A 12,933-nucleotide genomic window follows, 5' to 3' on the forward strand; every position below is an offset into this window, starting at 1 on the left:
CATATATACATATATATATATATATATATATATATATTATCTTGTGAGGGTGTTGAGTTATATCAGCCTACAGAATTATATAAGCCACACTTGAATGCACAACATTACATTATATAGCAACTAGCAGTGCAATAGGCCTACTAGCCTTCAATATTGCATCCTAACCCCTGAATTCTCTCCGAGGGAAGCTTCCAAACTGACTCTATTTCACACACAATCCAAGTGCTGCCTATATACTAGAAGTCAAAACGATAACAATGCATGTTTTTCCTTTTACTTTTCCCTTCCATATCATTCAGAGTCCTGCTTCAGACGGGGGGGGGATGAGAGGCAGGTGAGTAGTGGAATCGCCTGGGCCCACACTCACCCATCCATGGAGATAAAAAACGACTGAGTGGCCACCATCCATTACCGCTACTACCCCAGAGGCTGCTCTCTCCTGGACAGCCCGAGACAGAGAGTCCATCCAAATAGAAAACTTGGTTGTTCCGTCTCGTCACTCGTCACTGCGCATCGCTACGCTGCCACCTCCACCCAACTTATTATCCGCTGGAGTTTGGTTGTTGTGCCATTCGTGAGCATGGTGTATGTACATATTCAAAAGGTCACACAATTAAGGGTGTAGTCAGACCTCGGGGGACAGTAGCGCACACAAGACACCAGCGGCACTAGTGTGTCAAGTGGCATTTATTCCCTGGCCCTCGGGCCATTCTAACCAATCACAAATAAGTGATGGCTCTAGTTATATTTTCCAGCTAACCTCCTCCCTAGGCAGTCCCATCCCACAATGGGACACCTGGAACGAGGTGCTCCTAATGGGTGTGCTAGGGGAGAGAGAGCGCCATGTGCAAGTGAGCTTCAGAGCGAGCGATATCCGTCTCAGGTCCATGGGACGGGGTGCGAGAGAGGGAGGGACTTTCGATAGAGTCATAGCCATCGGATATTCCTTTGTTCAATTAATACTCCATATCTATTCTCCCCGACTTTGTGGTTGTTGTCTTCCTGTCATGTTCCTGTTCTTCTCGCTCCGGGAACAGTAACGGACAAACTGACAGCCCATGGGAAGAAACAGAACGGAAACGGCCTCACGGTAGACCGCACAAACAATAACATTCATGACCTTCTCTCAGCCAATTTTCAGCAGAGATGGTGCTACCGCCGATGCTTGATTGTTAATGTATGCCAAGTCGCTACTGAACGGGTGAGTAAAGCTTTAGACTGTGAGCCATCCATCACCAATGTCTACCAACAAGCAAACCAAACCACTTCCAAGTGAAAAAAATATATTTGCCTTTGGTACCAGAAGGCCTGTGGTGGGTGGTTGTTAAATGAGGCTGCCAAATTACGGAGGAAGAACCCAAAATCCAATGATATTTACTGGGGCATTGTTTTTCCTTTGTGCTATATGTCAATTGCCATAGAGATGTTAATTGAGTCCTGCCAAGCTACAAGGCGAGTTTATAGCTCAGCGTTCCAAAAACTCTCATTCATCACCGGGGGAAACTCAAGAGGGATCCTGAAAGGGACAGAGGAGTGAAATGAAGTGGAGTGAAAGAGGAGCTGCCAAAACACACTCGTTCACAGATACTCACTCATGTCTCCGCTTGTTGGGGATACAGCAAACCACCAACATCTCACCTGCAAACCTGCATATACGGGGACTTTTTCAGGGTTCCACAAGTGACTTAATTTGTACTATATTAACAGACTAGGTTCCCGATGAAAGCGTTGTAAATACATTAGGATATGGTAATGTCCACAGCGTTGCAGTGGACAAGCTGAAATGTGTGTGTTTGGAAAGAGACAAGAGGAAGTGTGTAACTCTCTGTCGGTAAAACCTTGGAGATGGTGACCCATTAAACAAATATCTTAAGGGGGTTTAGTTCCGCCTAATGTCATTTTGAATAACTCTTCTGGCCAACAATCTCTGTCACAGATGCTTGGTGACGTTTAAAACATAACCTCAACTAAATCTGCATGAATCAGAAACTCAACTCGCCGGATCATAATAGCTGCCTTTTGTAGTACCCTTATAGCAAGTGTAGACAACTTTGTAGAAAACAGCCATAGTAAGCTCTATTTTGAGAGTATCAAACTGAGAAAATCCAACATCTCCATTCAGGCCTCACTCCACAGCTACTCCCTTTCAAAACACATTTAGAAATACGTCTGCCTGGCCTTGTGGAAGACTCGGGTAAAGTTCATGAGTGAATAGGAAGACTGCGAGCAGGTAGGCAGGTAGGTAGCTAGTCATAGAGGTGAGGTAATGATTAAGCCGGCTTATTGCAGGACTGAGACACCCATAGAAACCACATTGTTTTCTTGTAATTTATTGATTGATGTTGCGATGTTAAGATAATATTCATTCAATGTTTTACAACTTTAGATGAGGAAGTGTGCTGAAAAGATTGTGATCATAAAAATGTAAAAGTCCTCCACAAGATCAAGAGATTTCAAAAGGTTGTTAGATTATTCTTTGTCTTTCTTTCTGTAGCGACATCTCTTGAGATGTCGCGTATTTTGAGGCCTGTAAAAAGTTTTTAAATCATAAATATATGTAACAATTCAGAATTCATGGCCAAGGACCAAGAATGTTTTCTGAGAATGGTTTCAAATAAGTGTCATGCAAGATGGAAATCGATAGATTAATAGAAAGATTTATGGAAGATGGATGGATGGATAGATAGGCAGATATATAGATATTGATGCATAGCCAGATTGGAAGATAGACGGATTGATATAAAAACATGTATACAGACAGACGGATAGTCAGACAGACAGATACAGATAGAAAGCTAGATGGATCGACAGATAGATAGATCACCAATCTGGTTTCTAATAGGGAATTCAAAGTTTCAACATGCCAGGTGCAATCTTATGCACCCAACCGATGAAGCAGCCTCTGAAGCTTGGCACGTCCACCGTAGGAGACAACCTCACACTCCCTATTGGAAATCGTTCATTCTTCGATGTGCCGTTTTATTCATAATTTTCAGGTGTAAATAATCCATTTATTTGTCCTTCTTTATCCCTCCCAGCACTGATACTTATTCACAAAGGACATGTTTTAAATTGGTCCCATCTGGCGTTGGTTGTTGGAATTATAAAGAACCCAAAGAACACAACTGCTGCTTGAAAGCTTGATCACTAGCATTGTGCAAAGCTAGGCTGTTATACTGGGGCTCTCCCATTGTGGATCTGATAAACAAGATGAGCATTAGCATATTGTTATTGCAAAAGGCAGTTTGCAGTTTGGCTTTCCAGGGCTCTAATCAGTGATATTTTCCCCATCCGTTCATTTTTCTTTTTAATGTGCAGTGAATGACAAGGCCAGACTGTGGGGCTGAAATGATATGTGTTTTATGACCATTGTCGCTCCTCGACGACTTCCGATAACAATTTACAACCCCGGTCTGTACCGTCTTGGTCTTTGAATACGAGCCTCTGAAATAACTACCGGGCGACAGCTAGTGACCTTTCAAACTCATTTATGATTCCCCCCCCCATCATTATTTGCAGTAAATGGTGCAGAAAGCCTAAGCACATCTCTATCAGAGTCCAACACAACTGGATCTCTGTATGCCAACAACCTCTCCCGGTCACCCCCTCCTCCCCTCCCTTTCCCCGTCTCCCTGGATCTTCCTTACACAATCACACACTCTCCGATTCTGTTCTCCCCTTCTCTCCTTCATTCATCCCCCCCTTTGTGCAGTCTCTTTAAAGCATGCCTGGCATCATATAAGGTGACCCTCTGGTGAGTAGAGTGGAATAGTTCCTCTATTCCACACCAGGAGATATGGGAGTTCATGTCAGTCCTGAGTGTGTGTGTGTGTGTGTGTGTGTGTGTGTGTGTGTGTGTGTGTGTGTGTGTGTGTGTGTGTGTGTGTGTGTGTGTGTGTGTGTGTGTGTGTGTTTGTGTGATGGCATGTTTGTGCGTGTGTCTGTGTGTGGGGGTTCCATGTTGTATCCAGTGAACTGACAGCCTCTCCTGTCAGCCATGTACGTTTTCTTTTTCATCCAGATTTTTCCTTTTTTTCCCATCTTTCTTTCCCGCCTTGATGTAATAAAAAAATAAACGGCGTCCAGCCAAGCGCAGCGTGTCATATGGCGCATATCGCGGGTCCCCTGCCCTGAATAAACAAGGAGTGAAGCGTGTCCACCCCTGACATGTGGGACGTCTCCTGGCAGGCGCGTACGGGGACCCATGCGAGGAGCCGTCGTGGTCACCTTTCATTCACTTTAATCGGCAGGGGGCAAGGGAGCACTCCTCTCAGAACCCCATCCAGGCGCCCGCCTGGTGTCCATCAATATCATCAAAGTGTCATTGAATGAAAGAATGCATTCAAAGACCAGATACGAACACACTTCTCCCAAAGTGCTCCTCATACCCCTGGTGACTGGCAAATCTTCTGAACATTTCCGTCTGCATCTTGAAGAGAACATGCAAAACAAATTGGGTTCACTGAGGAGACATTAGCTTCCCACATTCTAGACTTCAAAAATACTCAGTGTAGACAAAAGCAAGGGGGATGGACCCAGATTTAGCCTGACTGGATGAAGAGATTCAGCTTTAACTATCATGTCATGTATAAAATAATGTCATTATATCTCTGTGAGTCATTGATCTTGTCTTCTTTATGGACGCAGGAATCTGATTGTTCAGTGGATAAAAATATATAAAACAGGACTCCTCTTTATGCTCCAACGTTTGAGCTTTGAAGGCTATTACATCATCGTTAGCCTCATTATTAATTTGCGTCACAGCGACATCACTTCTAATGACAAAAAATTCAAGCACCTAAATCACAACATCTTTGTTCTGGCCATTTACTGAAAGTGGGACGATTCCACACACTGTTTGGCTGACATATTTTGATTTTACAAAGCCCCTCCCTGCCCTGACTTCATAAAAGTGACCCTCACAATGACTTACGAGCCGTGCATAACACAGATAATAATATCCCACAGAATTGCAATTCAGATGGGCTGAAACACAATTAAATCCAACTGTTCAGCACTTCTATGGATCCATGCCCATGACAAAATATTACAGTCTGTTTATGAAGCAACATCCTATTGCCAAAATATGGACGTTATAATGAGCTTGGAGCTTATCTGCATTGTAGGGGTGAGGGTTGGAATGTAAGAATCGCTTTTGAAAGGGGAGTGCTTCTCAATAATTATTTGAAACAAAGCAGGTAACGCTTAAGAGTTGTGAAAAGAGAGCGCAGAGGTGAGCAACTAAAGAAAAAGTCCCTTTCTGGTCGGTTACTTACTCTCATATTTCTCTGTCATTGAGAAGCATTTCATTCTTCCGTCCTGTGATTGACGCGCAAAATGTATTCCCCAAAACAATCAGGGCAAAATCAAAATTGTCTCATACTGGCAGGCGCAGTCAACTCGAAGAATATATCGTCAGAGTAAATTGCCCCCTTTACTGATGGATGAGTGTACTATGTCTAACAAACGACAGTCAAATAATAACTCTTAAATTGTTCCTACACCTTCAACAACAAAAGTTGTATCCTCTCGATTTACTAAAGACCACAGTAATACTATCTGTTCAAACTGAATGTAACAATAGCTGTTGTTACTTGCACAAACCACTCGTTGTTGCATTCCCTGTCATTTCTTGAGCCAATAATAAACCGTAAATAAATATCCCATATCTGGTGCGATCTCTGAGTTTAGATTTGAGTGTGTGGTTACCCCCTTAAAGGCTGGACATGAAATCCGATGATACAACAACACAAAATACCAGGTTTTAAATAGTGCTGAAAGAAAACACAATTCAGAAGGGGTCATAGAAGGAGAACGGCCCGATCAGATAAATATGTCAGGCGTTTGTGAGGGGTGGAAGTGGAACTGCAGGTCCCTTGGCCCTTTCTTGAAACACATATGTATGCACCATTCTGTCCATCTGCACACACCTCTCTCTCTCACTCTCCCTTGCACTGCCTGTCCCCTCCATTCACATAACTTCTCTTCCATGTTTTGATCCTTCCCACCCTCTCCCCCGCTCTCACCCTGGGAGTGAGATGGCTCTACCTCAATCCCTCACCTTCTCCGGTGCCTGCCCTAGTGACATCCTACCAGCCAACAAGGTGTTATGGTAAACCCCGACACCTAAAGGGGGATTTAATAATACAAAATCAAAAGCCGCTGACACTGCCTTGGCTGATCCACATGGCTGTTATTACACCTGGGTACTTTCAAGCACACCTCTTCTGACTAGTTTATACTCCCATTGCTGACTTCTCGCCATTTTCAAATGAAATAAGAAATCTGTGTTTGTGACAGATTTGAGCAATAATATTGAAATGGATATTTAATTAAGGAGGGTTTTTCAAATATAACCTGTTTGGAGGAATAGGTACATCTGCTTTTTAATTTATTTTAGGATTAAATTGAGGTTGAGGATAACTGTTTTTCAAAAAATAACACGTACATTTCGGAATATCTAACTGTTGGAATGCACTGTTTGTGTATCTAAAGGTTGTAGAAAATAGCAATGATCTCAATCCCATGAACCATTTGAATATGTATTTACCTCTAACATGTGTATTACCATTTTGAACAACCATATGTACTTAATGTCTATTCTCTCCCCTTTTCACCTCCTCTAACCAAATTCTGAAGCTCAAGATGCACTCTGTACTCTGGCCTTCTGGAAAGTCCATCTGTGTGGGGACATATGGCCAGATTCTGTTGGATTGACGTGGAATGGCCCTCTGCTTGGTTATTTAACACAGAAACCCCAGCGTCTGCTTCCACTCCACTAGAGAATCCTGTGCATTTGATCTCTGTACTTCCTGTAACCAAAGCCAATGTCGGAGTCCCTCAATGTCTTTCAGTGTGTATTCTCGGCACCGCAGAGGTTTCAGTTTCTGGGTTTTTTGTGCAAAGGAAATGGCGGCGGTGATGCGTGTGTTTTGTGATATCTCCCTAATGTGTGTGTGTGTGTGTTTTCTGTTCGCTCCCTCCTATGTGTGTGTTAGTGTGTGTGTTTTTTCTGTTCGCTCCCTCCTATGTGTGTGCGTGTGTGTGTGTGTGTGTGTGTGTGTGTGTGTGTGTGTGTGTGTGTGTGTGTGTGTGTGTGTGTGAGTGTGTGTGTGTATGTGTGAGTGTGTGTTTTCAGTTTTCTCCTGCCTATCATGAGCCTCATGTCTTTTACAAGTATATTGGCCCGTACACACTGACACATAAACACACACTTGTGTAGGTGTAGCCTCTGGATGTGATAATATGGGGCCGTGAGCAGTAAGAATACACTTATCACTCCTGGCTATCATGGTATTGTTGACAAGCCTGACAGCGGTCCCTGCCCCTGACATTGTTATCAGTCCCCCCGTATACACGCAGGGCAGACGGACAGACAACATGCCTTTGTCGCTCCCACATGCTTCAAATCCATCAGGGACCAAGAGGGGACAGGGACTAGGCAGGCATCACAAACCACACACACACACACACACACACACACACACACACACACACACACACACACACACACACACACACACACACACACACACACACACACACACACACACACACACACAGACTGATCAGACTGACTGACCTTTTGGGCAGGGACATTTACACCTGTGCCACCATTCAAGAGGGCATTTATTTCTTTAGAAGCAGTTGAAAAGCCGGTTTTCGTTACAAGCAGTTTTCTTTGTTGTGGTGAATATTTCCCTTTTCACATTAGTGTGACAATATATCTAGCATTCAGTAAGCTGGTTAGGATGTTCATGTGTTACGTTTTTACAACTGCCCAAATGCAATTGCACTAGCAAATCAAAAGGTAGTAGTTCATCATAAAACCGTTCTGGTCGTAATCTTGCACATGGACCAAGAAGTACAGCATTACATTTCCCTCCAGGTAGTTATTAGTAGGTGAACAATAATGTCCTAAAATAAACCATGACAACCAGCCAGAGGTGGGAAGTAGCTAAGTACAAAAACTTTGTTACTTTACTTAAGTACACTTTTTAGGTACCTGGACTATACATGAGTATTTATTATACCTTTTATATATTACACAAATATCTTGCTTTCTGCTCCCTAAATTTTTAAAACAGTATCATTATTTTTATTTAATGCATTTGAAGGGAATCAATGATTATTATATTTTGTATCATTACACCTTCCCAACATCAAGACAGATTTAAACGTAAATGGATGGGAAAATAACACATAGAAAGACGATTCCTTGGTAAATGACGGAGACGAGAGGGGAACTCCAGCTGAGCTGATTATATCAGAGGAGCACAACAGTTAGTCATGAAATGGTCAGCCCAAATGTTTCCTATCTTAAAGTAAGCTTAACCAAACACTTTAGCTTACATCTATTAGTGCTCTTCGATCAAATTCATTGATCGAGCAGCAGAAAGCAAAACATGGTGAGTCCTGCGTTGGAACAGCAAGTGACCTCAATGGTCCTTAATGCCTCTTATTCTGAAAAGTTGTTCAATCTGGATCAACATGTTGATTGGCAGGTGGAGTTTAGCCTGGTAGTTTGCTGATGGTGCACATCCTAAACCTTCTCGTTTATCGGTAGGCTCATTTGGGGAAAACCGTGAGACAGTGACAAAGCAGCAGAACTCTGAAAGTTGGAGAAATAGAAAACAAACGGTCTAAAACAAGCACTGAAGGGTTGCATATGGAGGCCAAACATACAAATCCAGCATGCAATGTCAGTGTGGAAAATGAATTTTTACTGCAGTCATCACTTTTGTTCACAATTCTCTGTAACTTATTCTATGCAACTATCACCTTTATTATTCTTAACTTTATCCGTTAGGCCAAAATGCATTTCTATTTATTTATTTATTCATTTGATTTACTTTCTAAACCAACTCACAACCCTTTGTCTGTGCAGAGGCAAACTTCCTCTCCACCTTTTTTTTTTAATGTAATAGGTGGAGTGGAAGTGACGCTTCGATTGAAATAATTGGTGCATAGCTTTAATTATTATTACACGATGATTTTAAGGAAGGGAAGGCAGCAATGAGAAGCTTATAGTGCAGGGTTAAATTTCTCTCAGCAGGAAAAAAGTAAACTTTGGTGTAACATACTGAAGAAAGATAATCAAACGGATGTCATTAACTTTGGTAGAGTTTTAGAGATCTTGCTCCCTGTTTTTTTTTTAATTGACAAGACTAGGGTTAAAGACCGATTACTCAGTCAAATTCATGGTAGAATCCATGGCATTTAGTAATTAGTTTAATTGTTTGCCCTCTTGAGAACCCACAATTGAGTATGTATGCATTATTTGCTTGAGTTGTTTTCTAGTACTCATTAATAGGAGGCATCAATCAATGTGAAATTAAGTTTCCTCTGGGCATCCATCCGTTATTGTTCCCCTAAGTTGAACTCTGGAAATATTTTCCTTGAGATTCAGATTTGTAAGTTACATTGAGTATTGGGCTGTTGGAGGCTGCACTGAACCCCATTTTGGGGTTCACCCTACTCCATGCTCCTAATTTTTCCATTCCCTTATTCAATTTTTTTTACAATAGGCTAAACATCTCCAGTTCCTCATAGTTCCGTAAAACCAACTGTTTTCTGATTGAGACAGATGACGATGGGCCCTTTTGCTGTAAATAACCAGCAACAGTTTACATTCTGATTTTCCATCTCGTTATTTTTGGGTCCTGTGTATGAGTTCATCACTGGGTTTGTACGAATCTGTTACGGTCGTGTGATGGAATGCATTAGCAGCTGGGCTTTGAACTGAGGCGCATAAATTAATGACATCTAGATTAAACCATTACCATTCCAACTCTATATTCTGCCGCATCCACGGCCTCACGGAGAGACATAGAGAGTGTGTGTGTGTGTCGGTGTGTGTGTGTATGTATGTGTTTTTAATTTTCCGGACCACACTCAACTCCTCTGAACGCATACATCACTGGAACTGAAGTTCCAAATGTAATCATACCATTGTATTTCCACATCGCAACATTCTGTCTTCTAGATTCTATATTATGTTAAAAGCTGCAATCGGCACAAAGTATCCCTTTGGGCACGCAAACACATGCACACACACACACACACACACACACACACACACACACACACACACGCACGCACGCACACACGCACGCACGCACACACGCACACGCACACACGCACACACACACACACACACACACACACACACACACATAAACACACACACACAATTAACTCTCAATTTGTCTTTCTCCCATACAAGCACACACACACACACGGACAAAGCTGAACCACCCTGGATAGGCTGTGCATTCAGTTTGAATTAAACTATCCAGTTTGGCCTAATTGAGAATTGATCTGCAAATGTAAATTGAGTTACAAGTGTAGGTTGATAATTAAGCTTGACTCCAACCATCATAATTTTTGGGACAGCTGTTCATGCCAAGAACCTCAGCCCACAATGTCTTTCATCAAATACCTGAACCCATTTGTTTCAGCTGTCTTATCAAATGTCATCACAAACCCTTTAGGAAAAACATTTATCCTTGTTTAAATCTCGACAATTAATTTGCATAATATCGTTTACATGGATTTTTCATACAAATCCGGTCATAACCAGCAGTGGAAAGGAATAACTTAGCTTTAAGTCAACTTCCTGGCAGGGACTAACGTGACCCATTTTCTGTTTAGTTTCACCCTCCTGTTTTTAGTTACAACTTGGACATTCACAGCCTTGCAAGCTACATTTGGAAGTAAAATTGATAGTGAAGCGATCTACAAAACACTGACTAGAACCATCTAGAACCATCCTGTCATCCGGGCCTGTCACTCAGTCCTGCCTTTCCTTGATGGCCGTTCTAGGGTAGGGCAGTCACACCAGGGGGATGTTTAGGAAATGTCATTTTCCATCATAGAGATGACGGCTTCAGGGAAGAACGAAGATAAACACTGTGAGGATTTTGTCAACAAGGTTCTTCAAAGCGGGTGTATCAACAATGGCCTTCGTGACACACGGCTGACACCACGTTATAAACAGAGCATCTCAGTTCCCTCACGTAACACACTAGGTTTCCACACTATGTCACATCGAAAAAGATGAGCTAATACATCTTCAAGCCAAAATCAGTGGTGCGCAACATCTGACCATGTACTATTGGGGGGATCATGTCGACTATGAAACATGGGGTAGGTGGTTTGAAGTGCTAATTTGCCCTAGTGTGGGGGAAGGAGCAGGCGGGTCAGAGGTGGTGAATCTCAACTGAGGAGGGAGCACTCAAGCATAAACAGAGCCTTGTGTCCCACAGCGCCGCCCGACCATTAATAACAGACATCAATGACTTCCATATGTCTGTGTTTGTATGTGCATGTGCAAGCTTGAATGTATGGCCTCCTTGTATTCTGTGTGTAAAGTTCATCACTGTATGTATGCATGCATATGCTGGGAGTGTGTGTCTGTGCATGTTCATCTGAGTTAAGCAAAACTTGGGTGTCATGGAGGACTCCCTGGGGTAATTGCTTTCAGTTGTAAATGGAAACTTTCAATTCAAAGCCAATTTCGAAGTCAATGTGAATTATACTCCACTAAATAAAGTCTGGCACATACATACAGAGAAAATGTGACCAATGGAATTTGACACATTTTATGAGTCACTTTCGCTTATGGCCAATATATTAAAGGTTGCGTAGGTGATTCGCTTTTTTGGCCATTTTTGGAAAATTACTTGAAATCCTTATCATAACCCGCTTACAGCCACTGAGTTAGAAGTACTGACATGAAAATTAAACTTGTCAATCATCTGTGGAACGGGCAGGGCTCGAAAAACTCCAGCCAATCATTTCCATTGCCACCGAGTTTCATTGGACAGTAAGTACGTCAATCAAACGGTCGTACTGCACTCCCCCTCCCCCGCGCCCCGCGCGCGACCCCTTCGTGCAGTACTCGTGACCCAGAGCTCGTGACCCAGAGCAAGCTCCTGTTTGTTGTTATCCTGCGGTATCTACTGGAACTAGTTAATCCACATTTGGACCTAGCAGTAGAAGACAATTTCCATGGCAGACAAGACGCCACAATCCCCACCACCACCACCACCACCACCAGCAAAGAGAAGGAAAACTCTTTTTCAGAGAGTAATTGATAATAAAAACGCTGAAAGAGAAAAACTGAAATCAAGAATAATCCTAGGCGCTGCTTTTGAACGTTGGCGGCAACTGAAGGACGAGAAGGGTCTAAAAACCGATGCTTGTGTGGCGGTTGACCTAGTTTCAAAGTTTATACCGTTTATACTCGGTAATACCGGTGTTGAGACGAGTGTATTACTCGGTGTGAAAATGTCCACACCGCGGCAACCCTAGTGAAAACCAGGACTTCCAATACAATTATATGAAACAAACATAAATTTTCTAAAAATAGTAATGATTTATGTGACCGTTTAATGTTTATAACATCTGGTGCAACCATAGCCGCGAGAACGTATTCTCAGCAGGGGGTGCTGGAAAAAAAAAACCCGGCCTGCACTAGACTCGCAACTCGTCACATTGATAAAAAAGATATATAGCAGCGCAGCTCAATTACACCAGTGCATGCGCGCACAGTTGAAAATCGATCGTTGTGTTCACTTCCTTCACACCATGGTTCACATCCAGCTGCTCACAGAACAAGTTTAGCGCACCAACGCTACCCTCACACTTTTTCATATACCGGTAACCTTTTTTCAGCACTAGGACATATGAGCATTAAATAAATGCTGCGTCTCAACATGCCTTGGACAGCAGCGAGGATGACTCGCTTTGCCACGGGCCGAAACAGTTCGGAGCGACCACAGCCAGAGCGAACACAGCGGGGCAGAGGAGTGTCAGGAAGTCTTTGGTGTACACATCAGTACGGCCTATTTGCACTACTGTTTAGTGGCAATGCAGTGTTTTATTCTATGCCTTTTTATTTTCGTATATTATTTCAATTAATACAATTTA

The sequence above is a fragment of the Gadus chalcogrammus genome, chromosome 16, assembly GCF_026213295.1.
Source record: "Gadus chalcogrammus isolate NIFS_2021 chromosome 16, NIFS_Gcha_1.0, whole genome shotgun sequence".
NCBI classification, from domain to species: Eukaryota; Metazoa; Chordata; class Actinopteri; order Gadiformes; family Gadidae; genus Gadus; species Gadus chalcogrammus.